This window comes from Lissotriton vulgaris, chromosome 7 (genome assembly GCF_964263255.1).
Source record: "Lissotriton vulgaris chromosome 7, aLisVul1.2, whole genome shotgun sequence".
NCBI classification, from domain to species: domain Eukaryota; kingdom Metazoa; phylum Chordata; class Amphibia; order Caudata; family Salamandridae; genus Lissotriton; species Lissotriton vulgaris.
This window is the reverse complement of record NC_141695.1, coordinates 704,425,182-704,451,670: the sequence shown is the minus strand read 5'-3', so window position 1 is coordinate 704,451,670 and position 26,489 is coordinate 704,425,182.

Genomic DNA, 26,489 nt, shown 5'->3' with positions numbered 1-26,489 from the left:
TCTTCACTGGCAGTCTCGTCAAGGCTGCTGGGTTGTCCTCGCCATCCTCTTTCAGCGTTCTCCTGGCCTGCCGGGCTTGCCAGGAGCCGCGTTGCTTGCCGCCAGGCCCTTTGCGGCTCGGGGCCGTTCCTTCCGGTCCCTTCCGGGTTACAGTGCGCGTCTCCCTGTGGATTGACCGGTCTGGGGGACGCGCTGCTGGGCGTTGCTCCTGGGCCCCCTGCCTGGCGTTTGGTATACTGCCGGCCTCCTCTGCTCTTCCTGGCGCCCCTGATACTTGGTTGGCTCGTTCTAGGGGCTGACCTTGCTGTGGCCTCGGAGGCCGTTTCTGGCGGGCTTCTTCTCCAGGCGCTGGTTTCCTGGTGTGCGCCTAGGATCGCTGAGGGGGGGGATAGTGAGCTGGTGGTGCGCTCTTCCTGCCCCCTTGGTGAGTACTGCATGCGGTTTCCTTTCCTTCATCCGTGAAGTGGCCTCCTGGTTGATGTTTCTGCCTCTTCATCTGCAGGTTCCATGTTCGGCCTATGCCGTACAGGCCTATGAGCTCTTGCTCTCGTCTGGTCTCCGAAGTTGAGGAGCTTCAGGCCTGGTTGGTACCTGGATGGGGGACCGCCTTGGGGTACCTGGTGCTGTAGATCTCCGGGGGCTTCCGTGGTTGTCCGGCAGTCTTGGCCTCCGGCCATGCCTCCCTTGTGTGCCCCTAGTCTTGTCTCCTTTCGATGGTGGGTGGGGTCAGGTCTGGTTCTTTTCTGGATGGGAGTTTGCATGGGTTTTCCTGGTTCGGTGGGCTTTTGAGCTTTCCGTGGGGTTCGCTTGCGGCCATGGCTAGTGTGTCTTTCCCCTTGCTGCCTCCCTGTTCGCCTGGACCTCTGGGGGTTGCCGGGGGTTGGTCATAGGGCCTCCTTCTTGAGCTACTTGTGCTCTGTCATTGAGCTGGGTTCGGCTGGTCTCCCTGGGGCCTTGTCTTGTGGGTTCATTGCTTTCTTCCGGTGCTGTTGGTTCCTGTCGTCCTCGGGTCTCTCCAGGTGCTGGTGAATTCCTGTTGGGGCTTCCCTAGCTGGCTCCAGTTCCTGCGTGCTGGCCCTCTGTGCTTTGCTGTTTATGTGAGATATGGGTCCGTTTGCTGTCTCGGTCCGGGGCCTTGGTATCTCTGGCCTGGTTCTCTGCCTCCGTTGCCCCCTGCTCCTGGGTGCCTGGGGATCCTTCGGCATCTTTGGCTGCCTGCACCGTCAGCTCCCCTGCCTTCACTGTCCTGTCTTCGGCCGAGGTTTCCCCTGTATTGCTGCCCTCTTTTTGGGGGTTTTGCCTGTGGCAGGTCCTTCGGGGCTTCCTCCATGGGTTGTGTGTTTCCTGGCCTTCTGGCTTTTCGTTGCTTGGCGCTGGTTGCTTGTTTGCCTCTGTGCTGGGGGTCAGTCCCTGTGGGACTGTTGTTGGCCTGTTCCCTTGGTGCTTGCCGTCCGGCGGTTTCTTGCCTACGGCCTTGGCTTCTGTTCCTCCTGCTGCCTGCCCTATGGTTTAGCCAGCACGTCACTAGTTCCTCCCCGGGGTGGTGTCTGCTTACTGGGCCTTGGCTCGATTTGGGAGGTCTCTCCCGGGGTTTATTGGCTTCTTCTTGTGGCCTCTTTGTTCTCTCCTCTGGACCTCCGGCCGTCCTGCCCTGTGGGCTTGTGTTGCCCTGGTTGGCCCTTGTTGGTGCCTGGTTTGGGGTACACCTGGATTTGCCTGTTGCTGGGGCCTGTTCTGGTCATCACTGGCTGCTTGTCGGGCGTTTTGCCCTTTTTTCACTGGTGCCTTGCAGTTCTTGGGCTTCCTTCGGCTGCCAGCTGCCCTTCCGCCCATTGGTTCCTACCCTTTTGTGGGTTCGGGCCTGGTACGTGCCTGTCTGGGAGGCTGCTGTTTGGTGCTTCTTGCATTCTTTGGGTGCTTTTGCTTGCCCCGTGCTTGGGGTATCTGCCTTCCATGGGTTTGCTGGGTCCTCCCCCTTGTTTTCCATGGTGGGGGGGGGGGGGGGCTATTGTGTCCATCCTCTGTTCTGGTGGACCCTTGGCCTTATTGGGCTGTTGGCTCTGGGGCGGTGCTGGTTGGGGCCCTGGTGAGTTCTGTCTGGTATTGGGTTTGCTTCTCGTCTACTGCCGGGTTGCTGGGGTTTGGTTTCTGGTTGTTGTTTCCTTCCCCCCTCTTGTGCTTCCCTTGTTGGCTTGTTGGGCTTGCCTTCTCTCCTGCTGCTCCTTTTGCCTACTGTGGTGGCAGGGTGTTGTTGGTCTTCCTTGGTGTTAGAACTGGCTATTTCTGGTAGGCTAAGGCTGACGCCAAAGCCAGGCAGAAACCACCATTCTAGTCAGGGCAAGGAAGTCACACGCCAAGATAACCCCTGCTCACCCCCTTGGTAGCTTGGCACGAGCAGTAAGGCTAAACTCGGAGGCAATGTGTAAAGCATTTGCGCCAGCGCACAACAGCAACAACATACTAGGCACACCACAAAAGGAACTCCACACAAGGGTATATAAAAAATACTTTTGTATTGTCAAAACACATCAGCTAGGATCACACAAAATACATGGTGCCAACTGGCACGGGCAATATTCACAAGGGATTATTTACAAGACAGGGCCACATGGGCCACTGTCATAATCAACACTTTCAGAAATAGAAATACTTGTCAGAAATTAGAATAAAAGGATATAAAATCACAGTAGCACAAAGTTACAATTATAAATCACAACCAGTATCTACTGGTAACAGGTACCAGGACCTCACTAGGACCACCTGTACTAAAAGAACAACCACCTAAGAATAAAATACATTTAGGGGTATAAACAAGAACACATTACCCATGATGCATAAAACACATTCAGAGGAGTAATAAAGGAAAAACACATGATGCCTAAAACATTCAGAGGTGTAAGGACAACCACCTAAGTATCACACAGCGTTTAGGGGTCTAGGAAAGAACACATTACCCATGATGCATAAATATACATTCAGAGGAGTAGTAAAGAGAAAAACACATGATGCATAAACCTACACATTCAGCGGTGTTAAGAATAAAGCACATGATGCAATAAAATACATTCAGAGGTGCAGCGCAAGAAGACACATGACGCCTAAAACATTCAGAGGTGCAGCGCAGGAAAGAAAGACACATGATGCATAAAAACATTCAGAGGTGTAAGACAAGGGAAACACATGATGCATAAACCTACACATTCAGCAGTGTTCAGAACAGAGCACATGATGCAATAAAATACATTCAGAGGTGCAAGACAAGGGAAACACATGATGCATAAACCTACACATTCATCGGTGTTCAGAACAGAGCACATGATGCAATAAAATACATTCAGAGGTGCAGCACAAGAAGACACATGATGCCTAAAACATTCAGAGGTGCAGCGCAGGGAAAAGGAAGACACATGATGCCTAAAAACATTCAGAGGTGCCAGAACAATACAATAGCGCAAAAATCACATGATGCCTAAAAACATTCAGAGGTGCAGGAATAACACATGATGCAAGTAAACACATTCAGAGGTGCAATAACCATACAATTGCGCAAAAACTCACATAAGCCACTACCTGTGGCAGTCCCTAGGCCAACTGGCCTTGTTGGGGCTCAGACGCCCAGGTCCAAATGTCAGGGCACGCTGCCAAGCAGCGCCAGTCTCAAGAAAAGAAGGCCTAAACGTAGCAGCTGGCACTAAGTGCTGCCCAGCTGTGAAGGCCTGGCACCACTGTGCCCTCTCTGTACCACACAGGGACTCTCTCCTTAAATTGCGCCTAAACGGTGCAGCTGCCCACTAATTGCTGGGCAGCTGTGACTGGCCGGGCACCTCTGTGCCATCTCTGTCCCTCTCAGGGACTCTAAATATCAAATGCCCCCAAGAGCCTCACTGGGCTCTAAATACAGTAATTGCGGCCACGAACCTCGCTGGGCTCTCAACATAACACTTGTAGGCAGGAGGGTGCGGGCACCGACAATGTGCCCCGACGCTCCATCTAAAGGCTGCCCTCGTTGGAGTCCCCCTCGGGGGACCCAGAATGCTAAGAATACCCACAAGAGCCTCTCTGGGCTCTGAATGGCACATGCCCCCGGAGCCTCGGGGGCTTGACACGGAATGCGGGGCAAGGTGGGAGCGGCCCGCTGCCAGACGGGGCCGCTCAAGACTGGGACAAAGCACGGTGCCTCGAGGCACCCAACAAGAAGCCTCCACTCACCGGGACTCCGATGCGGCGGTCTCTTCTACTGGGCAGCGCGGGGCTCCTCTTCCACCACGGAGCCCCGCCGGCACTCTCAGCTGCTCTCTGCCGCTCTCCCTTCGCGTCGGGGCTCTCCTCATTCGGGGCCCCAGCAGCAGGCCACGCTTCTCCTCTTGGGGCTCCCTCTCAGTCACGGGAGCCCCGCAACGGCCGCCATCTTCCTCCTGTAAACCGGGCGCTGGCCAATCCCAGCGTGGCTAGTCGGTGCAGCCTCCAGCGCTGCACCAACCACAGCGCGGCCTTCAGGGCGAGCCTCCCGCGGCCCGCCAATCACAGCACGGCATGCTGAGGGGGCTCGTCTCCCTCTGAGCCAATCAGGGCTCAACTCCTTCGGTTGCTTCTCTCCGTGGCCATTACACACAACTCGGGCCGCTGCGGTGAACAAAGGGGCATAACGAGGGGTAAGTACCCTCGAGGAGCATCCAACATGCAGAAGCGAGGTGGGCACTCGCCAGACAATCCAATAAACGGGGTGGCAGCCGCAACAAAGCAAATAGCGATATCGGGCATGAAGCAGGGTGGCACCTGCAAAACCTCAAGCAAAATGCGTGATAGCGACACGCTCGCTACGGGTCCAAAATAAAGCGCTCCCAAGCGCTATGGGAAAAAATAAAGTGCTTCCATCGCACTGGGGGCACTGGCAGCACCCACAGGCCCCTAGAAATGACCCCTATAACAAGAAGGGTCCACAGAGGTTCCTCAGGGGATGCAGCAAGTCCTGGGGGGGAATAGGAAGTAGGACCAAAGGATCCCAGGGCAGAGCAAAGTCCCCCCATCAGCCCAGGCAAGGCAGAGGGGTCCCCCAGAAGTCCTCCAGGCATCCAGGGGCTGGGCAGCGCCTGCCCCTGGTAGATTCAAGTCAGAAACAAGAACAACTTGGAAGGGGATACAGCCCCTTCTTATACAGAAAAAAGTCTTTGAAGTCCTTTGAAGTCTTTGTGCAAGGGGTCCCTGAGCCCGGTCTAAACCAGTTCTGGATGTTGCTGGGGCTCTGGGGGTTTCCTGGCTTCCTTCATTCTTCCAGTATCAGGGACAGAGGTGACAGTCGCCCAGCGGGAGGTGGAGCCAGCTTTGTAGGCAGGCAGGCACAGCCCTTCACTATCAGGGGCTATCTCCTCCCACTTCCCTGGCAGCAGATGCTGCCTTTCATCCCCGGGCTGCCTCAGACAACCTCCTGGGGGATCTACAGCCCCTGTCATCCTCAAACCAGACAGTCAATCCACCAGCAGGCCCAGGCACTCTGGGCCAGGCTCACCAGCCAATCACACGCCAGCAACAAATTACACAAATATGCCAACCTCTAAAAGTGGCACTTCTAGACTAGACCCAGTCATGCCGCATATACCATTTCGCAGCATTCAGTCTCACGAGTTCTCTCATACCAAACTCGCCCCTGCCCTCCCCACACATCAGGAACTACCATGGGCATACATATTCCCCACTCATTCCTATGGGAGGGCAGGTCACTACACATACACAAAGAGCTCAAGCACTTTACACTGTACCACAGTGAAAAAGTGCACAGAGGCCTAAAATCACCACCACCAGGTTCCAGAAACAGGCTAGGAAAAAGCAAAAAGTCTCGGGGTGAACCTGCCTAAAGGGCCGGGTCCAACACTTGGCTACTGCCTTGGGTGGCCCCTTGTTCCTTGGGTGCCCGGCTCCTGTGCCCTGCCCTGTCTGCTGTGCCCTTTCCCTGCTTGTAGGTGTTGGGTGTCGGCCTCCCCTGGTGTGTGGGCTGCTTTGTTGCTTCCTGCTCTTCTCGTTTCGCTTTCGGGTTGCGGTTGGCTTTGCCTTGGGTCTGGGGCTCTGGCCTTTTCCCTTTTGGGGCCTGTCCTTGGGCCTGTGCTCCCGCGCCGGCTGTTTTTGGCCTGTGGTGTCTGTGACCCTTGCTCTCTTGTTGGCTCTGGGGTGTTTCTTCTCCCCTTGTTTGAGTCTGTTCCTGCTCCCCTGTTGGGTGGTGCGCCTTAGGCTTCTTTGGGATCCTCTCCATTGGTTTCTGGTGCCTGGGTTGTTCCTGTGTGCTCTTGGGGCCTGGGCTCTGCCGCGGTTCTGGACTGGTCTTCTGTCCTTTTCTGTGCCGCTCCTTTGCAACTGGCTGTGGCGCTGGGTCCGTTGTGTGAGCTGCTCTCCCTCCCTCTGCTTCTCCGCTCTCTGGGTGCCCTGGCCGTGGTTGGACGCTGTGCTTTTCCCTGTGCCCCTTCTTGGTTGGGGGTTATTTTTGCCTTTCCTTCCCGGTCCTCTTGGCACTGTGTTGTGTGCCTCCGGTCTGGCTGGCCTGCCGGTTTCTCCGGCTGGCTTCTTGGGTGTTTGTGGGTCTCCTGCGGGGTTGGGCTGTTGGCCTTCTTGTTGATCTTTCCAGTTTTGCTTTCTGCTGCTCCTCTGGGGGTTCGCCTTCGGTGGTTCCTTGGTGTCCTCCTTTCTCCTCCTGGAGGATAGTCGGCTCTTGGTTGGTGATGTTTCCTCCTTTCCGGTTCTGGGGTTTCGTTTCCCCGGTTCTGTGTTGGGCCTCTGTTGTTGTCTTTCTTGATTGTGCCCTAGTTTTTGCCAGGTCTGCTTTGGGTTGCGCTTCTTTGCTCTCCCTGGCCTCCATTGGGCACGTTGCTGGGCTCCGTGTCCGGTGTCTCTTGCTTTGGCGGTGTGTTTCGGACCTGGCCGCTTGGCTGTTTCTTGTACCCAGGGTTCTTCTCCCGGTGGGAGGGCCTTATGGTACCTGCAGCTCTTCTGTGTCTCGGCAGGGGTTGGCTGTTGGCCAGTCCTGCCCTGTGGCCTGGTCCTTCTGTGAGTTTCTTGCTCCCTAGTTCCCTGTTGCTGCTATTGTCGGCTGGGGGGGGCTTGCTTGGGTTCTCTGCCCCCTTGTCTTCATGGCTGTTCCTCTGGGTAAGTACCTGTTTGCTTGTCCAGGGCTGCCCTATTTAATCTTTGCGGCTCTACTAGTAGCTTCCCCATGTGTGTTGGGGTGGTCCTGTGGTTGGTCGTGTCCTCTTGCTCTGGCGTGCCTCTTCGATTTCGTCTTCCTTCCCCTTGCTTTTGGGTGTGGCCCTTTGTGGGTTCCTGTTCCTGTGGTTCTCCTTCTTCCTCGTTTTGGGGGGGGTTCTCTGTCTTGCCTCTGCTGTGTTCCTTCCTGGTTCAGAAAAGGGGGTGGTGATGAACAGAGTGTCTGAATTAAGCAGACCACTCTTACCCAGTCCAAAGATCAGGGCTTGATCCATCACCGTTTTTTAGCTCACTGCACCATCCCAGCTCAGAACTTGGCTATATGCAAATTAGTCTGACCCTGGCCCAGTGCATCATGGGAACAGGGCAGACCAAACTACCAAGCCAATTCTTATACTGGGAAGGAAACAAGCTACCGGGGACCGGTTTCTGGCATTTCAGCCGTCTTCGGCCCGGCTTGCTTGAATCCTGATGGTGCAATGAGCAAGGGACTCACATCTGAGTATACCCTTCCACGCTTATGGTGGACAAAAATGATTCAGAAAAGGGGGTGGTGATGAACAGAGTGTCTGAATTAAGCAGACCACTCTTACCCAGTCCAAAGATCAGGGCTTGATCCATCACTTTTTTTTAGCTCACTGCACCATCCCAGCTCAGAACTTGGCTATATGCAAATTAGTCTGACCCTGGCCCAGTGCATCATGGGAACAGGGCAGACCAAACTACCAAGCCAATTCTTATACTGGAAAGGAAACAAGCTACCGGGGACCGGTTTCTGGCATTTCAGCCGTCTTCGGCCCGGCTTGCTTGAATCCTGATGGTGCAATGAGCAAGGGACTCACATCTGAGTATACCCTTCCACGCTTATGGTGGACAAAAATGATTCAGAAAAGGGGGTGGTGATGAACAGAGTGTCTGAATTAAGCAGACCACTCCTACCCAGTCCAAAGATCAGGGCTTGATCCATCACCGTTTTTTAGCTCACTGCACCATCCCAGCTCAGAACTTGGCTATATGCAAATTAGTCTGACCCTGGCCCAGTGCATCATGGGAACAGGGCAGACCAAACTACCAAGCCAATTCTTATACTGGGAAGGAAACAAGCTACCGGGGACCGGTTTCTGGCATTTCAGCCGTCTTCGGCCCGGCTTGCTTGAATCCTGATGGTGCAATGAGCAAGGGACTCACATCTGAGTATACCCTTCCACGCTTATGGTGGACAAAAATGATTCAGAAAAGGGGGTGGTGATGAACAGAGTGTCTGAATTAAGCAGACCACTCTTACCCAGTCCAAAGATCAGGGCTTGATCCATCACCGTTTTTTAGCTCACTGCACCATCCCAGCTCAGAACTTGGCTATATGCAAATTAGTCTGACCCTGGCCCAGTGCATCATGGGAACAGGGCAGACCAAACTACCAAGCCAATTCTTATACTGGGAAGGAAACAAGCTACCGGGGACCGGTTTCTGGCATTTCAGCCGTCTTCGGCCCGGCTTGCTTGAATCCTGATGGTGCAATGAGCAAGGGACTCACATCTGAGTATACCCTTCCACGCTTATGGTGGACAAAAATGATTCAGAAAAGGGGGTGGTGATGAACAGAGTGTCTGAATTAAGCAGACCACTCTTACCCAGTCCAAAGATCAGGGCTTGATCCATCACCGTTTTTTAGCTCACTGCACCATCCCAGCTCAGAACTTGGCTATATGCAAATTAGTCTGACCCTGGCCCAGTGCATCATGGGAACAGGGCAGACCAAACTACCAAGCCAATTCTTATACTGGGAAGGAAACAAGCTACCGGGGACCGGTTTCTGGCATTTCAGCTGTCTTCGGCCCGGCTTGCTTGAATCCTGATGGTGCAATGAGCAAGGGACTCACATCTGAGTATACCCTTCCACGCTTATGGTGGACAAAAATGATTCCCATGTTCCCATGATGCACTGGGCCAGGGACAGACTGATTTGTATATAGCCAGGTTCTGAGCTGGGATGGTGCAGTGAGATAAATAACGGTGATGGATCAAGCCCTGATCTTTGGACTGGGTAAGAGTGATCTGCTTAATTCAGACACTCTGTTCATCACCACCCCCTTTTCTGAATCGTTGTTGGCCACTATAGGTGTGGCAGGGTATACTCAGACATGAGTCCCTTTCTCACTGCACCATCAGGATTCAAGCAAGCCGGGCCGAAGTCGGCTGAAATGCCAGAAACCGGTCCCCAGTAGCTTGTCTCCTTTCTGGTTAAGCAAGCGAGCAAGCACTGAGGTCACTCCTGATAACAGATGAGTAAATCAGAATTCGTAGTTCGGCTGATTTTAGAGGAATATTTGTACAATGGTGAAGGAAGGGGGCGGGGCCTGAGGTGACATGTGTGCAAACACGCCCTGTGGCGCGTTTTAAGTTGCATGATTAAGTGCACTTGAATCCTGAGGTCCCCTGGGGGCCAACTAGCCCACCAGGTACCTCAAGTATGCGCCAGGAGGCCATAATTTGCCCCGGGGACCCCATCCCCTGGGGCATGGCCCTTTTTAAAAAAAATATATTTTTGAGGGGGGCTGCCTTCCCCCCACCTATTTGTTTAAAGCCCCTGGGGTTGGCGGTTACCGGGGCTGCGGGGGCCCCTAGAGCCCTCCCGCATACATTTAATTCTTGCCCCGGGAGGTGGCACTCCCCAGGGCTGGGGGGCCTGAGAGCCCCCCACAATCATAAAAATTGAGCCCCTGGGGGTGGTGTTCCCCGGGGCTGGGAGGCCTCAGAGCCCCCAGTTAACATTTTAAAGCCCCTGAGCCCCCCGCATATATTAAATTAGAGCCCCGGGGGTGGTGGTCCTCGGGGCAGTGTGGGGGGATTGGGACCCCCCACACTTTTTTTTCAATAATGCCCCCGGGATTTGCCCCCCTGGGGGCAAATTTACATATTTTCCACGGAAGACCGCGTTTCCTTTTTTTTTAATATCACTAGGATTCACGGATCCTACGCGAATCCTGTAATTAAAAAAGTGTAAAACATTTTTGAGCAGGCCTAGTGGGTCAGGGTGTGTCTACCCTGCCCCCTTTTTGCGTTTTGCGGCGTTTGTTTTTGTTTTCTTGTGCCTCAGTTCTACAGAGGCACCAGATGGCTGCCAACACGTCCTGATTTTGACAGTTGTTAGCCAATGAGCATTCAGCTCGTGCTCGACAGGGTGCTTTTAGGCTGCGCAAAGGGTACACGGATAGATACGCGGATCCACCGCGCCCATAGATATATAAATGATTTTAACCATATTTTTCTCAAAAACTACTGAACAGATTGACACCAGATAAGCGAAAGGCGCAAGTCGGAACTGAGGACTACCTCTCTGCCAAATTTGGTGTAATTCCGTTCAGCCATACGGGCTGTAGCCGTGGCTAAAGGTCCTATGGGAAATTGCATGGTGAAAACATGTTTTGGGACCCCCTTTTTTCTCTGCCCCCGCTTGACCAATCACCCCCAAATTTTCAGGGAAGGAACGGAACTGAGCTGGCCAAGAGTTTGGAAAATTTCGCGCAGATTCATTAATCGTCACCAAAGTTATTGTCAATAGAGTGTTGCGGATTTCCTATGAATAATAGGTCCTAACTGTATCTACCAGCAGGTAATATATATATATATATATATATATATATATATATATCCAAACTGTGTTTCCCCCGGGTATCACCCGGTTCAAAACTAAAAGAAGCCGCCACTCCAATCACTCGGTTTTTAAGAAGCAGGTTGATTTATTTTCAGATCCTCTACAGCATTATTCACAGCGCAAAACTAACGCGTTTCGTGAGCTCCCCACTCACTTGATCGCAGTTCCGATCAAGTGATACCCGGGGGAAACACAGTTTGGACATAAAGCGGTTTGGTTCCACCGCATGAAGCCACGCACTTGCTAGCAGCCCCTGCAACGAGAGGAGACCTGAACCATCTAGTGAATATATATATATATATATATTCACAGAAAAAACCATAGGTTATAGACCATATATAGTTAGGAATTTGCATTTACAAAACCTTGAAAATTCAATGAAAAAACCATAGGTTATAGACCATATATAGTTAGGGATTAGCATTTAAAAAACCTTATTTTATTTGCACAAAACCATTGAAATTCCATATATAGTTAGTTGCACTAAATATATATCGCGGAACCGCAATCCACTGCTAATGATGTCACATATTACATCATTCATGACATGGTCAGTGACATCACTGATGACATCACTGATGACATCTCAAATGACATCACTGATGACATCACTGATGACAACACCCAGTGACTGTATATTTCTGTAAAGTTAAAATATGTCTTACATATTGAAGAATGAGTGGATGTATAAGTGTCTGGATGAAGGATTTAGTAGGTGCATGACTGACTGTATGAGAGAATGATTAAATGTGTCTCACTGAGTGCATGGGTTAGTGACTAAAGTGTCTTAATTTGGCAATCATTATATATGTTGTTCTGTAAACTGCTGCATGTGTAAATCAGTAGCTATATGAGTAACTATATGGGTTATTGAATGGTTGCCCAAGTATTTGTATGGGACACTGAGTATGTGTGTGGGTGGCTGGGAGGTGTATGCCTCTGTGCATAGATGTGTGAACAGTTAATTCCCTAGGTGTATGGGTTCAAAAGTGCATGTAGAAACAGCTGTATGGACAGTTGACTGTGTGCATGAGTGTATTGGTTAGTGAATGGATATCTCGGTGCTACATGTCAAAGTAAGTACATATGTAAAACACAGTCCATGTGAGAATTGACATATATAAATAACTGAACATAAGAGCCACTTAATGTGAGAGTGGCTGTATGGATCATTGTGATCTTGTATCAGGGATTGTATAAGAGAGTAAATATGTGTTAGTATATGTTTGAATAAGTAAGGTGTGTATAACTGTATAGTTGAGGAAATGGAGGTGTGATTGATTCTTTGCATGACTGACTAGGTGTGTGAGTAACTCCATGGATGTGTGACAGTCTGTGAGTGTCTGTTTACACTGAGTGTATCTAAGGTTATATTACAGTCTGAAGATGTTCATTGTATTATCACATAAATGATATCATCAGTGATGTGATCAATAATGTCAAATGAGATGTCAGTGATGTCATCAGTGATGTCATTTGAGATGTCATCAGTGATGTCATCAGTGATGTCATTTGAGATGTCATCAGTGATGTCATCAGTGATGTCACTGACCATGTCATGAATGATGTAATATGTGACATCATTAGCAGTAGATTGCGGGTCCGCGATATATAGTTAGTGCAACTAACTATATATGGAATTTCAATGGTTTTGTGCAAATAAAATAAGGTTTTTTAAATGCTAATCCCTAACTATATATGGTCTATAACCTATGGTTTTTTCATTGAATTTTCAAGGTTTTGTAAATGCAAATTCCTAACTATATATGGTCTATCACCTATGGTTTTTTCTGTGAATTTCATTGGTTTTTTAAAAGCTAATATCTATAGCTGTAAAATATATTCTTTATTAAGTGACGTATCACGTAGCCCGTGAGACGCCTCATGATGCATCGCATAACCGTGACGTATCGTCTCTGCAGCGCAAACCAAATCCAAAACGTAAGCGCGCCAGAACACGCTTAAAGATATATATATATTTTTTTAACCTTAATTAGACAAAATCCACACGTGCACATATCACAAACGTTCAAAAAACACAATATGTCGGACTCCCGTTACGCTGCCGGTTAGCTGCCCGGTTAACGTACCAGGAAGCACCTTTACCGCGAAAAATCGCAATTCTTTTTTTCTTTTGCCCCGCAGGGAACTTTAATAGCCCCCTCATCAATCCTAGGGGTTCAGGAGGGGTCTGCCTTACCCCTTTCATTCATTTACACCTTTTTTTTTTCCACCTCTTGTCTCTCGATCCCACAGAGAGACAAGATGGCGGCCGCTCCAGACTGTTTACAATGATAACAGCCAATCAGCTTCTCCTCAGACTCCCGTTACACTGCCGGTTAGCTGCCCGGTTCGCGTACCAAGACGCGTCTCTACGGCGAAAGAATCGGAATTTTTTTTTTTTTTTGGGCCCCGCGTGGCTCTATAATATCCCCCTCATCAATCCTAGGGGGTCAGAAGGGGTCTACCTTGCCCCCTTTCCTTCATTTCCCCGTTTGTTTTGGCCTCCTCTTGTCTCTCGATCCTACTGAGAGACAAGATGGCGGCTCACCGGACTGTTTAGAATGTTGACAGACACCGGAGAGCCAATCAGCTTCGCTACGCAAAGCTCCGTTACGCGAAAAGTAAGCGGACCGGAGCGCAGCCCGGAGCGCTGTTACAGATATATATCTTGTTTTGAACGTTAATTTCTCAAAATCCACTGGAGCACATATATTGAGACCTAGCAAAGGCACAACGGGCTAACAGTCCCTACAATTTTGCCAAGTTTCGTGCAAATCCATTCAGCCGTTCGAGCTAAAAGTGAGGCCAACCGCCCTATGGAAAAATGAATGGGAAAAATGCGTTTTGGGACCCCCCTTTTTTCTCGGCCCCCCCTTGACGACCCCCCCCAAATTTTCAGGGGCTGCTCAGAAACAAAATGTGCCATTTTCCTGAAAATTTCAGCCAATTCCGTCCACAAACGCCAAAGTTATTAGACATAGGATTTTTTCTCTATGGAACTTTTGAAAATTCTAACTATATATACCTACTGGCTATCGCCAGTAGGTAATATATATATATATATATATATATATATATATATATATATATATATATATATATATATATATATATATATATATATATATATATATATATATATATATATATATATATATATATATATATTCACGCTCCAAGTTGCCCTCAGGCACGGCAACACCCACCAACAACGCCTCCGGGTAAAACTCAATTTGCACTCTGTTTATTTTCAGTCCTCATGTCGACAATTACTGCCTGAAGCATTTCTGGGCATCCGCCCTCAACAGAGGCTTCGATGAAGAGATTGTGCATTGTAGACACACCCACATTTATTTGTAATTAACCGCCCATGGATGGGCTCATTCAGGTGAGTAAAACGCAATGTCTTGTGGGCCTTGTAGTGCCTATCTTTATTAGACCTTAATGGTCGCACCTATTGTTGCTGTTCATGAAGGGTTCTAGATGGGCCCCCAGAGTGTGGATGAGCCATAGATCCCTGTTGTTGGTCCACGGCCGGAGCCCGTGAGCTTTTACCTGGAGGCGTTGTTGGTGGGTGCTGCCGCGCCTGAGGGTAACTTGGAGCGTGAATATATATATACCTTAGCAGTGTGGACCCGCTCCGCGCAACACCTCCCAGACACGAACATGGAAATTGCATCCTGGGACTGGTAGGCGTAGATCCATTAACGACCTACCAGAGTTGTTTGCGTTTGGTATACACCTTTAAGGAGCGGGGCACTGCACAACCTATCAGGAATGGCTAGATACTTTATCTGGGATACACGCCTTGTCCTGAAACATTTACACCCCTGGCGCTGATGAAGGCAGCAAGATACGCCGAAATGCATTCGCTGATTGTGGGTGTTGCGGGACTGTTACTTGCCTGAGTGTTGGAATAAAGTTGTCTCCAACAGTTCCCCTGCTGTGGCCTCTTCACTTTATCTTTGGAAAAGGTGCGGAATTTGGATATTTCAGCGTGGGTTCCAGTAACACGCAAAGAGGTCCCCGCTTTGTTCAAGTAGGCTCTGGACAACTAGTTTCTGCTTCGGTGGCGGATTGCATCCGGGGTACCGGAATTACCAGAGCTCCCTTGTCAGCCCGGGAAGAGGTGCAGCGGTGTTGAGGCCATTCAGCTTCACGCTGGGCGAGGTTTGAGTCTCAGCCTTGCCCCCGTCTAAAGCGACCCCGTGACTGCAAGGTAAAGCGGTTGGGGACAGGAGGAGACAGCGTGTTTCATGCGCATGGGACAACGAAGGTTCCCTACCATGGCAGTGTGGACCCGCTCCAAGCAACACCTCCCAGACACGAACATGGACATTGCATCCTGGGACTGGTAGGCGTAGATCCATTAACGACCTACCAGAGTTGTTTGCGTTTGGTATACACCTTTAAGGAATGGCTAGATACTTTATCTGGGATACACGCCTTGTCCTGAAACATTTACACCCCTGGCGCTGATGAAGGCAGCAAGATACGCCGAAATGCATTCGCTGATTGTGGGTGTTGCGGGACTGTTACTTGCCTGTGTGTTGGAATAAAGTTGTCTCCAACGGTTCCCCTGCTGTGTCCTCTTCACTTTATCTTCGGAAAAGGTGCGGAATTTGGATATATATATATATATATATAAAAAAAGACAATTCCTGCACAGAAGAACCGGAGAGACACAGCGGGGATTACAGGAAAGGATTTTATTCCAGCAGAGTGTGGCATGACGCGTTTCGACAACAATGTCTTTTTCAAATGCCTGTTACACCTTCAAATCTGTCAATCCGTTTTAAAGTTGAACACGGCGTCTTGCCATTGATGGCCATCCAGGTGGGTCAGGTTAATTGGAGGAAATGCGTTGTAGCTGCGTCGGCAAACTACAACTCCCAGCATTCAACAGTCATGGAAAGCCAGGTAAGTTACCCCCCCTGGAACCACTTTATCTCGTCTAGAGTACTGGATGAATGTAGACGCTTGTGAAACGAAAAACTGTGCTGCTGCTGAAGTTTTCTCCTCTCCTGAGTCCCCAAAACGTCTTGACCGCTTGTAACTCCTGCAACGCTGAACCTGAAGCCAAGAATGCCGTGATCCTGACTTCTCCGTGAGGTCACAGACTGCTGGATTGCAGCGGAAGCCTTGCTAAATGGGAGTGCGGTGAGCCGGAGTGCTTCCAATACCTTGGACAATTGAAGAGAGTGCCGTAGCTGCCCTTGTGCCTCCGGCCGCTTGAGAAGACGGGCCTGCTCCAGCGCGCCCAGGGGCTGACGCGCAATTTGAATAAAAAAAGACGATTCCTGCACAGAAGAACCGGAGAGACACAGCGGGGATTACAGGAAAGGATTTTATTCCAGCAGAGTGTGGCATGACGCGTTTCGACAACAATGTCTTTTTCAAATGCCTGTTACACCTTCAAATCTGCCAATCCGTTTTTAAGTTGAACACGGCGTCTTGCCATTGGTGGCCATCCAGGTGGGTCAGGTTAATTGGAGGAAATGCGTTGTAGCTGCGTCGGCAAACTACTACTATATATATATTTTGTGTTTGAATTTGTGCATACTAGATGAGAGAGTTAATTATACAACTTGACTAACATGAACTAAGCAGGGGATTTAATCGTGCCCCCGCTTTAGGTCAATGAAATGTTCCCATAAATGGAAATAGATCAAATATTGGATCAGGTGGTGCAGTTTTAAAGTATTTAAAATGTTTAAGTATTTATTTATTTACATATTTTATAACTTGTATGTATGCACAGGTGAAATGTACAATGAAACCATGTGAAACTAAGTATTTTTTCCATGTTTGTTACTTCTGATGTAAAAATAACGCGCGCACTGGCACTTTAAATCTCGGCACTTGCTCTCAGCAACTTGCCATGTGACCAAGCTTTGCAAGAGGCGAAACGCGTAATGGCGGCGGCAGGCTTGCTGGAGAATAAAGACTTCAATTGAGCACTGAATCTGGGTCTGTTCCTTCGTCATTGTATAGCTGTGTACTGGGGCGGCTGCTCCAGTTTGACGAATTTACGTTCATATATATATATATATATATATACTTTGACAATGAAGAAGCAACTGATTTAGTCAACAGCTAAATCCTTCATTTGGATACAAATCTCAAGCTGCAACAAGAGGTCATGTCCTCCTAGTATACTGGACCCAGGGTACAAACAGGGTCAAGCTACTTCCATCCCTTTTCAGCATTGATTGTCTCCATGTATACGAACTGTAATATGAAGAAAGTGATTGAACTGGAGATGAAAGATTGAAACTTCGAGGGGAAAGAAAAATTGTAGTACTGTTTTCACTAACCTCTGCAGAGCATGGTGGTGGCTTCAAGTCCAGAAGTGTGTCACAACAACAGCACCAGCCCCCTGCCATTGGTAAGGCAGTCACTATTACAAAACACACCTGCTACTAAATCGACAACGCAAAAACAACCGGTGATGGACCAAATGTGGATCAATGTCACACACTCACCCCAGTCCAAAGATCTGGGCCCAAATCCATCGTTTTTTTGCACTCCACACCACCCTGGGTTAGACAATGGCGATATGCAAATCAGCTCTGACCCTGTGCCCCATGGGAACAGTCCAGTCCGAACTACAAAAGCCATGTCCTTCCCAGAACGGAATCAAGCATCCGAGGACCGGACCGGTTTCGAGGTAACACCTCTCTGGATTTAGGCCCAGATCATTGCACTGGGGTGAATGTAAGACATTGATCTACATTCTGTCCATCAAATTGTTTTTTGTAATTTTCTCCCTGAGTGTACTGGGGTAGCTCAGACGTGGGTCCCAGAGCCTCCACACCACTGGAGTCAAGCTAGCCGGGCTGATGAGAGGTGTTACCTCGAAACCGGTCCGGTCCTCGGATGCTTGATTCCGGTCTGGGAAAGATATGGCTGTTGTAGTTCGGACTGGACTGTTCCCATGGGGCACAGGGTCAGAGCTGATTTGCATAAAGCCATTATCTGACCCAGGGTGGTGTGGAGTGCAAAAAACGATGGATTTAGGCCCAGATCCTTGTACTGGGGTGAATGTAAGACATTGATCTACATTCTGTCCATCAAATTGTTTTTTGTAATTTTCTCACTAAATCGACAACAGCATCACTTCAATCAGCTTCTGTGATGACTTTGCTTTTGGCAGTTCCAAAACATAAATCAAGCACACAGGTGCAGGAACTCAGAAAAAGACAACGTGAATAACTATGAAAATAAGGAAGATGTTACAAGACTACTTGGAGGACCAAACAGAATTAAAAGATCTATTAATGGTATGCAAGCTTATACTACTTGCTCTGAGTCCTTGGCAATTATGTTTACCTCAACTCTCAAATATTGGGCCAGATATACTAAGCATTTTAACGGTCGTAAATCCTCCAATTGAGCATTTGCAACCTTTAACATGCATTTTCTTAAGTACTAATCCCATTTTAGGAGATAAAAAAGGTTTTTCAGAATTGATACCGATTTGGTATTTTGAAGGTGTGTGTTGTAGTTGTCCCATTCCATATACCAAACTGTTATCTTATGTGTCAGTATTTTGCAACCATAATCCAGTTACAAAACATCGAAAACATACCAACACCTCTAAGGAGGGGGCAATGCTTTTATAAAAGGTTCGGGTCCCACTTGGACTCTAGCTACTTTGTGAATGTAAAAAAAAAGCATGTTTAAAAGTAGCCTGGGGTCCAAGGGACTAATACCAACTCTCCAAAAAACTTTGAAAAATGAAAACTTTAATTGTTTTCAAATGCAGCTCCATTTCCTTTTTTGGTAGATGAGCTACATTAAAAAAAAGTTTGCTTTATTGAAACTCAAAAGCAGGCAAGGTGGCTTGCTAACCCTTACAGGCCCCCATTCCTGTAATTGGATTGAGTTGGAATTTGTGTCCTACCTAATGAATAATAATGAGATAGGTCAGATTGGGACGCAATCTAATTCTGTTTTTTACGAACCAACCTAACAGCACATATCAGTTTGTAAAAATGCTTACATGTCGTAAAAATACTGCTTTCAAATATTGCTAGTATTTTGCAATCTGCAAGAAGTGCAACTGGCCCATAGTCTTTTTTTTCCTATTCAACAGATCTTCTGTTTTGCAAGGAACTTCCTGCTAATCTGCAATTCAGTCCTGTTCCCCAGATGGGCAATGCCAGAAAGTTGCACTATTTTTATGCAGTATAAATATTTATTTTTGAGCTGGGAGTGTCCTCCCTATTTTACATTCCATCTCTCTGCCTGCACGCCTGCACGGCTATGTCAATGCTGCACAAGGACCGGCTGACTTATTACAAGTTGAACTTGTGTAAGGCAGACGGTCCTTTGCCATTCCCATGGTGGTGCCAGAAAAATAGGCACCACAATGGGAACGACAAAAATGTTCTAGCACATCATGAATGTTGATGTCCATGCATGCTGGAACTGGGGATGCAAGTATAAAGGGGGGCACATGTTCTGCCCCCCTGAATACATTCTCATGGCGGGATCATGGGGGCCCTGTAGGACCCCCTTTGTTCCTGCACCTCCTGCCTTTTCATGGGGGGCTCCTGCCATGAAAGGCTGGCGGTGTAGGAACTTGTAATAGCTCAGTAAGACTGGCTCAGTCCCACTGAACATTTTACATTGTGGCGTAGCTCTGCCACCGCCATGGATTGACTGTTTCCTGGTGCAGCTGGTAGTCCACCGCTGGTACAACAGTGAGAGTCAGAATCCAGCAGACGGTAGACCGCCACTGCTTCATCACCGAGAGTGCAGCGTTCGGAAGCCTGCTGCACTTGTAATCAGGCCCTAAGTTATATGTAATAGACTTCTTTTATATATGAAGAAAAATATGGTGCATTTAATTTAGCAAAAATGGCTTTCAAATGTTTTGATTTATGCTGCCCTCTGTTTTGGGTTTACAGTTGACTCTCTCTTTCATGTTGAAGAATCTGTTTTGTTGGTTCAGCTGTGCCACTCAAAACAAGAAACCTTATTTCCAGAGGGCTGTTCCCTGTTTGGGCCTGTTAGAGCTGTCAGCAGTAGGTCCCCTTGGCAAAACATCAGCATCATTGGTTACTCACAGGTTAGCTAAGTTGACTGCCATCCATACTCAAGTAAAGAGGAAGATGTTTGGGTATGGGCATGGTTTTGTGGCATCTATTCTATGCTTATGTTGGATTTTTTGTGCATTTTATATTTTTGTAATATTAACAACATGCAGACAGATTCGGCTCTTTTGCTCGCCTGAAACTTCAAGGAAATGCGCGGATACAGGTCAAATGGTTGCACTGATCCTTTTGGACTTAAGTGCGGCCTTTGACACGATCTTCCATAGTCTCCTTTCCCAAAGACGTAGCCATTGTGGGATCGTAGGCACTGTGCTCCGCTGGCTATGTTGCTATCTCCATGACTGCAGCTTTCAGGTGTCTCAGAAGAGTTAAGGACTTAAGTGCGGCCTTTGACACGGTCTTCCATAGTCTCCTTTCCCAAAGACTCAGCCATTGCGGGATCGTAGGCACTGTGCTCCGCTGGCTATGTTGCTATCTCCATGAATGCAGCTTTCAGGTGTCTCAGAAGAGTTTCCTATCGGAAAGTATGCCTTTAGAGCAAGGTGTCCCTCAGGGCTCTTTTTTAAGACAACTTTGTTCATCCTCTATATTGGGTCATTTGTGAATATTGTGGTGACTACTGTGTCATGCAGATGACTCACAACTTATAGTCATGCTATCTTAATATCCTGAAGCTACAGCCTCCCACTTCTCCTTATGCGTAGAAGAGCTAGCCACTTGGATGGCTTAACACTGCTTTAAATTAAATGACAATAAGGCAGAGGTGCTGATTGCAGGGAAATCGCCCTCTATATGGTTATCCGCATGGTGGCCCCTGGGTCAGATCATCACTCCCAGAACACAAAAAATCTTGGGATTTGGTTTAACTCTGATCTTTCCTTTGACCACCAAATCAGAATAGTTGTACGCAAGTGCTTCACCATTCCTAAAATGCTAAGGAAACTGATTGACCTTTTTGTCTGCAATCTGATAAGGTAGTGTCCTACTGACCTGATGTCCATATTCATATTGAGTACAGCGTTTTTTATTGAAAACTGCTGCAGTCTTTTCTTTGAACTACCTAATCAAAATAGCTTGTGTATTTATTATAGAAAGATATATTGACTCACTATTTGACCCCTTAGAGATCATCTCTGCTGCATGTGCGAATTCAAATTTTCTTAAAGTATCACAATCTTCACTAAAGCTATTTCTCGAAGTCTTATTTTATTGATATACTGTTGCGTAATGCCGCATATGTAAGATTTAATTGTGACCCATATAATAAATGGGGAGCAGTATTCATATTAAATTGTAGAAACTCGTTGAGAGCCCCTTGAGTATATGAAATATATTGAGGATCAGACAACAAGTACCTTGGGAACGAGAATGGTCAAGAGTTCTTCTCCTTAATAGAAAGCTGAAAGCTAATCAAAAGCAGATTGTGATCAGATTGTATCCGTGAGGAGACCTCTATTCGAGATATATCTAAAAAACTATTACTCACAAAAGTAAGATCTTTTCTTGAGTAATGTTGGTGAGGTGCAGAATAGTAAGTAAAGCCCAATAGAGTAGGATGTAATGATCGACTCAATTAGGGGTAGAGATGGTCTGCTTCATAATACTGCTAATACAATTTTAGAACAATTTAAGCAATTTTATATGGAGCTCTATAGGCAGCCTGAAGATGTCAAAATAGTCATGGGGGAAGAATATTTACAAGCAGGGGAACCTCATTCTCTTAGCATTGAGGCAGTTGAGTCACTTCAACAAGATATAACTAGGGAAGAAATTACATCCGCTATAACTGCGTTACCATCTGGTAAGACTTTAGGAGACGATGCTTTACCAGTAGAATTTTACAAAGTTTTTAAAAGCTCTATTCTTCCGTTATTGAACATGGTTATACATCAAATTGGAGAATGTAAGAAAATCCCCAAGTCTTGGGACATGACTAATAATGTGTTTTTTTTTCAAAAAGGGGAAGACGGCAGATGAATGTGGGTCTTAACAACCAATATCACTAAACAATGCTGATGCAAAAAAAATCTCTAAGGTGTTAGCAAGCCGTGTAGCACCTTATATGTCTGATCTTGTATCCGTACATCAACATGGATTTATAACTGGCAGAGATAGTATTGTGCAGAATAACACAGCCATAACTGCATAACTAATATCGCTAATAGGACGCTTAGCAGCTTGGGAATGATTTTATTAGATGCTGAGACAGCATTCGGCCGTGTGGTATGGGAGGCACTATGGCTTACACTGATTAAGTGCAGTCTGCCAGGTCGAATAATGAACTGGATTTTGAGCGTTATACATGAATCCACAAGCTAAACTTATTTATACTAATCTGCATTCTGCGATATCCCTGATACAGCGTTGCACAAGGCAGGGATGCCCACTTTCTCCCTTACTCTTCACTCTATATATATATATATATATTCACTGAAAAAACCATAGGTTATAGACCATATATAGTTAGGAATTCGCATTTACAAAACCTTATTTTACTCACACAAAACCATTGAAATTCCATATATAGTTAGTTGCACTAACTATATATCGCGCACCCGCAATCCACTGCTGATGATGTCACATATTACATCATTCATGACATGGTCAGTGACATCACTGATGACATCACTGATGACATCTCAAATGACATCACTGATGACATCTCAAATGACATCACTGATGACTTCACTGATGACATCTCATTTGACATTACTGATCACATCACTGATGATATCATTCATGTGATAATACGATGAACCTCTTCAGACTCTAATATAACCTTAGATACAATCAGTGTAAACAGACACTCACAGACTGTCACTCATCCATGGAGTTACTCACACACCTAGTCAGTCATGCAAAGAATCAATCACACCACCATTTCCTCAACTATACAGTTATACAAACTTTACTTATTCAAACATATACTAACACATATTTACTCTCTTATACAATCCCTGATACAAGTTCACAATGATCCATACAGCCACTCACACATTCACTGGCTCTTATGCACAGTTATTTATATATGTCAACTCTCACATGTACTGTGTTTTACATATGTACTTACTTTGACATGTAGTACTGAGATATCCATTCACTCACCAATACACTCATGCACACAGTCAACCGCCCATACAGCTGTTTCCACATGCACTTTTGAAACCATACATCTAGTGAATCAACTGCTCACACATCTATGCACAGAGTCATACACCTCCCAGCCACCCACACACACACTCAGTCTCCCATACAAATACTTGGGCAACCAATAAATAACCCACATAGTTACTCATATAGCTACTTATCAACACATGCAACAGTTTACAGAACAACAGACATAATGATGCACAAATTAAGACAGTTTAGTCACTAACCCATGCACTCAGTGAGACACATTTAATCACTCACTCATACAGTCAGTCATGCACCTACTAAATCCTTCACCCAGACACTTATACATCCACTCATTCTTCAATATGTAAGACATATTTTAACTTTACAGAAACATACAGTCACTGGATGTTGTCATCAGTGATGTCATCAGTGATGTCATTTGAGATGTCATCAGTGATGTCATCAGTGATGTCACTGACCATGTCATGAATGATGTAATATGTGATATCATCAGCAGTGGATTGCGGGTGCGCGATATATAGTTAGTGCAACTAACTATATATGGAATTTCAATGGTTTTGTGTGAGTAAAATAAGGTTTTGTAAATGCGAATTCCTAACTATATATGGTCTATAACCTATGGTTTTTTCAGTGAATTTTCAAGGTTTTGTAAATGCTAATTCCTAACTATATATGGTCTATAGCCTATGGTTTTTTCAGTGAATATATATATATACATACATATATAAACATATATCATCTGTATATCTATATAAATACAAACATAAATGCATGCATACATATACTTATATGCATACAGATGCATGTTATTTACATGAAAGTTGAAAAAACACTAATAAAAGCAAAGCTAAAAAGCCACCTCATTACAAACAGAATGGCTTTAACTTAAACGAGGGCGAGATCTATTGCATTTTCAATGCTTGTTTACTTTGGTTCCATCAAGAAGGCATTCAGATGTGTCACACATTTGCCATAAATTCTGAATGTTAGCACTCTAGTTGCACATTAGATCACTGTAGTAAAGCTACTGCTCACCAGGGACGTCTGCTGCTGGTATTCAAAGTGCATGTTTCAGTCTGCATGTCAGAATTTTTTTAATGAAATAGAAGAGGATTTGAGAAGTCACTCAAAATGATCCCTAATTTTTCTTTCTGAAGCACTAATCGTACTTTCTATGGCAAAATTAACCCCCTCATGTTGTTCCTTTTTAAATTGAGTGTTTTCAGACTTACCACTTCATTCCAATCAAGATGGCTTGTGGTGTGCCATACTTTTGTCATAAGTAAGACTGTTAGCGCTCTAGTTGTTCTTTAGAACACTCTGGGACATTCTGTCATTGGGCTATACTTGGGCTACATCTGGGTGATTGAACAGCTGAGCTCTCGCAACCACAAACAGAGTTCCACAATTCAGTAAATTGTTAATTAGAGAAACACAAGATAACATAGAAGCAGATCCTTTGGTGTGCGTCTTGTCCCAGCAGGGTGGAGTTTTATTTGGGTCCAGACTTGAGGAATAACAGTAAGCCGACACGTGTTTCGTCGTGTGCCGTAGAGTCAACACGACTCTTCAGGGCTTAGACTCCAACCCTAAAGGTTGGGTCGAGTGCGGTCTGGGCCTTATAGCAGTGTTCCACGTAGGGTTGAAAACCAAGGCGGTAAGCTAATGTTCGGTATCCCTCCTCCGTAGGTTCCCGGTGGCCGTCTGTCATGAGCGGAACCTACGGAGGAGGGATACCGAACATTAGCTTACCGCCAACCAGGAAACATACCCGTTTTCCTTGGTTTTCAACCTTATGGATCCCCTCCCGGTATACACTTTTCATACAGCTTGATTCAGAGACTCTTAACCAGGAAGTCTCTGACACCTCTAAGGAATAGACGCTACTAGTCCAACAAGACGTGATTTTATGTACAGGTCTACAGGACACTCCATCTCTTTACAACCGGAGATAATAGATGTGCAGTAATCCCTGTGTTATATAGCATCTTCCTAGTCCACCTACGTGGAACACTGCTATAAGGCCCAGACCGCACTCGACCCAACTTTAGGGTTGGAGTCTAAGCCCTGAAGAGTCGTGTTGACTCTACGGCACACGACGAAACACGTGTCGGCTTACTGTTATTCCTCAAGTCTGGACCCAAATAAAACTCCACCCTGCTGGGACAAGACGCACACCAAAGGATCTGCTTCTATGTTATCTTGTGTTTCTCTAATTAACAATTTACTGAATTGTGGAACTCTGTTTGTGGTTGCGAGAGCTCAGCTGTTCAATTGTGTTTGGTCTTTGACTGTTTTAGACGGTTTGGGGCAATTTTCCGTCTGCTCTTCACGCACCACCCAATCACCATTTGTGTTCTTTTAAACGTGAACGTTAAACTTGAGGCAGTGCGCCCATAATATCTGAACCCTAAAATTCCCTCTGGTAGTTTACTACATCTGGGTGATATTTGGGCTACATTTGGGCTCTTTTGTCTCTGGTGGCCATTTTGGGAGACTGCATGTCAGAATTTTTTAATGAAATAGAAGAGGATTTGAAAAGTCACTCAAAATGTGCCCTAATGTTTCTTTCTGCAGCACTAATAATACCTTCTATTGCATAATATACCCCCTCATTTTGTTCCTTTTTAAATTAAATGTTTTAAGAGTTACCACTTTATTCCCATCACGATGGCTCCAGGTGTGCTATACCTTTGTAATAAGTAGGACTGTTAGCGCTCTAGTTGTTCTTTAGAACACTCTGGGACATTCTGTCATTGGGCTATACTTGGGCTACATCTGGGTGATATTTGGGCTACATTTGGGCTCTTTTGTCTCTGGTGGCCATTTTGGGAGACTGCATGTCAGAATGTTTTAATGAAATAGAAAAGGATTTGAGAAGTCACTCAAAATGTGCCCTAATTTTTCATTCTGCAGCACTAATCATACTTTCTATGGCAAAATATACCCCCTCATGTTGTTTCTTTTTAAATTAAATGTTTTAAGAGTTACCACTTTATTCCAATCAAGATGGCTTCAGGTGTGCCATACCTTTGTAATAAGTAGGACTGTTAGCGCTCTAGTTGTTCTTTAGAACACTCTAGGAGGCTGCAGTAGAACACAAAGGAATCAACTGACAGTCTCTGTCCTTGTTGGATGTACATGTTTTACTGAGAATGTCAGACTTCATTTTCACATGACTGAGAAAGATAATGTGAATTTACAGAAAATATGCTTTCAGTTTAGCTTATAGATCCCCTTCCAAACCACTGTGGGAAAATCATGAGATATTAGTTTTCTTTCAAACAATATTCATGATATCACAGCAGAAGGTTTTTTCACATGGTAAAATCACCTTAGAACCCACCACAATTCCTAAAACGAGTATGGTACCATCAACAAATGATTTATAATGTAACTAAAGTCCTAAAACCCTCTATTAACTACAATGCTTTTTAATGAGG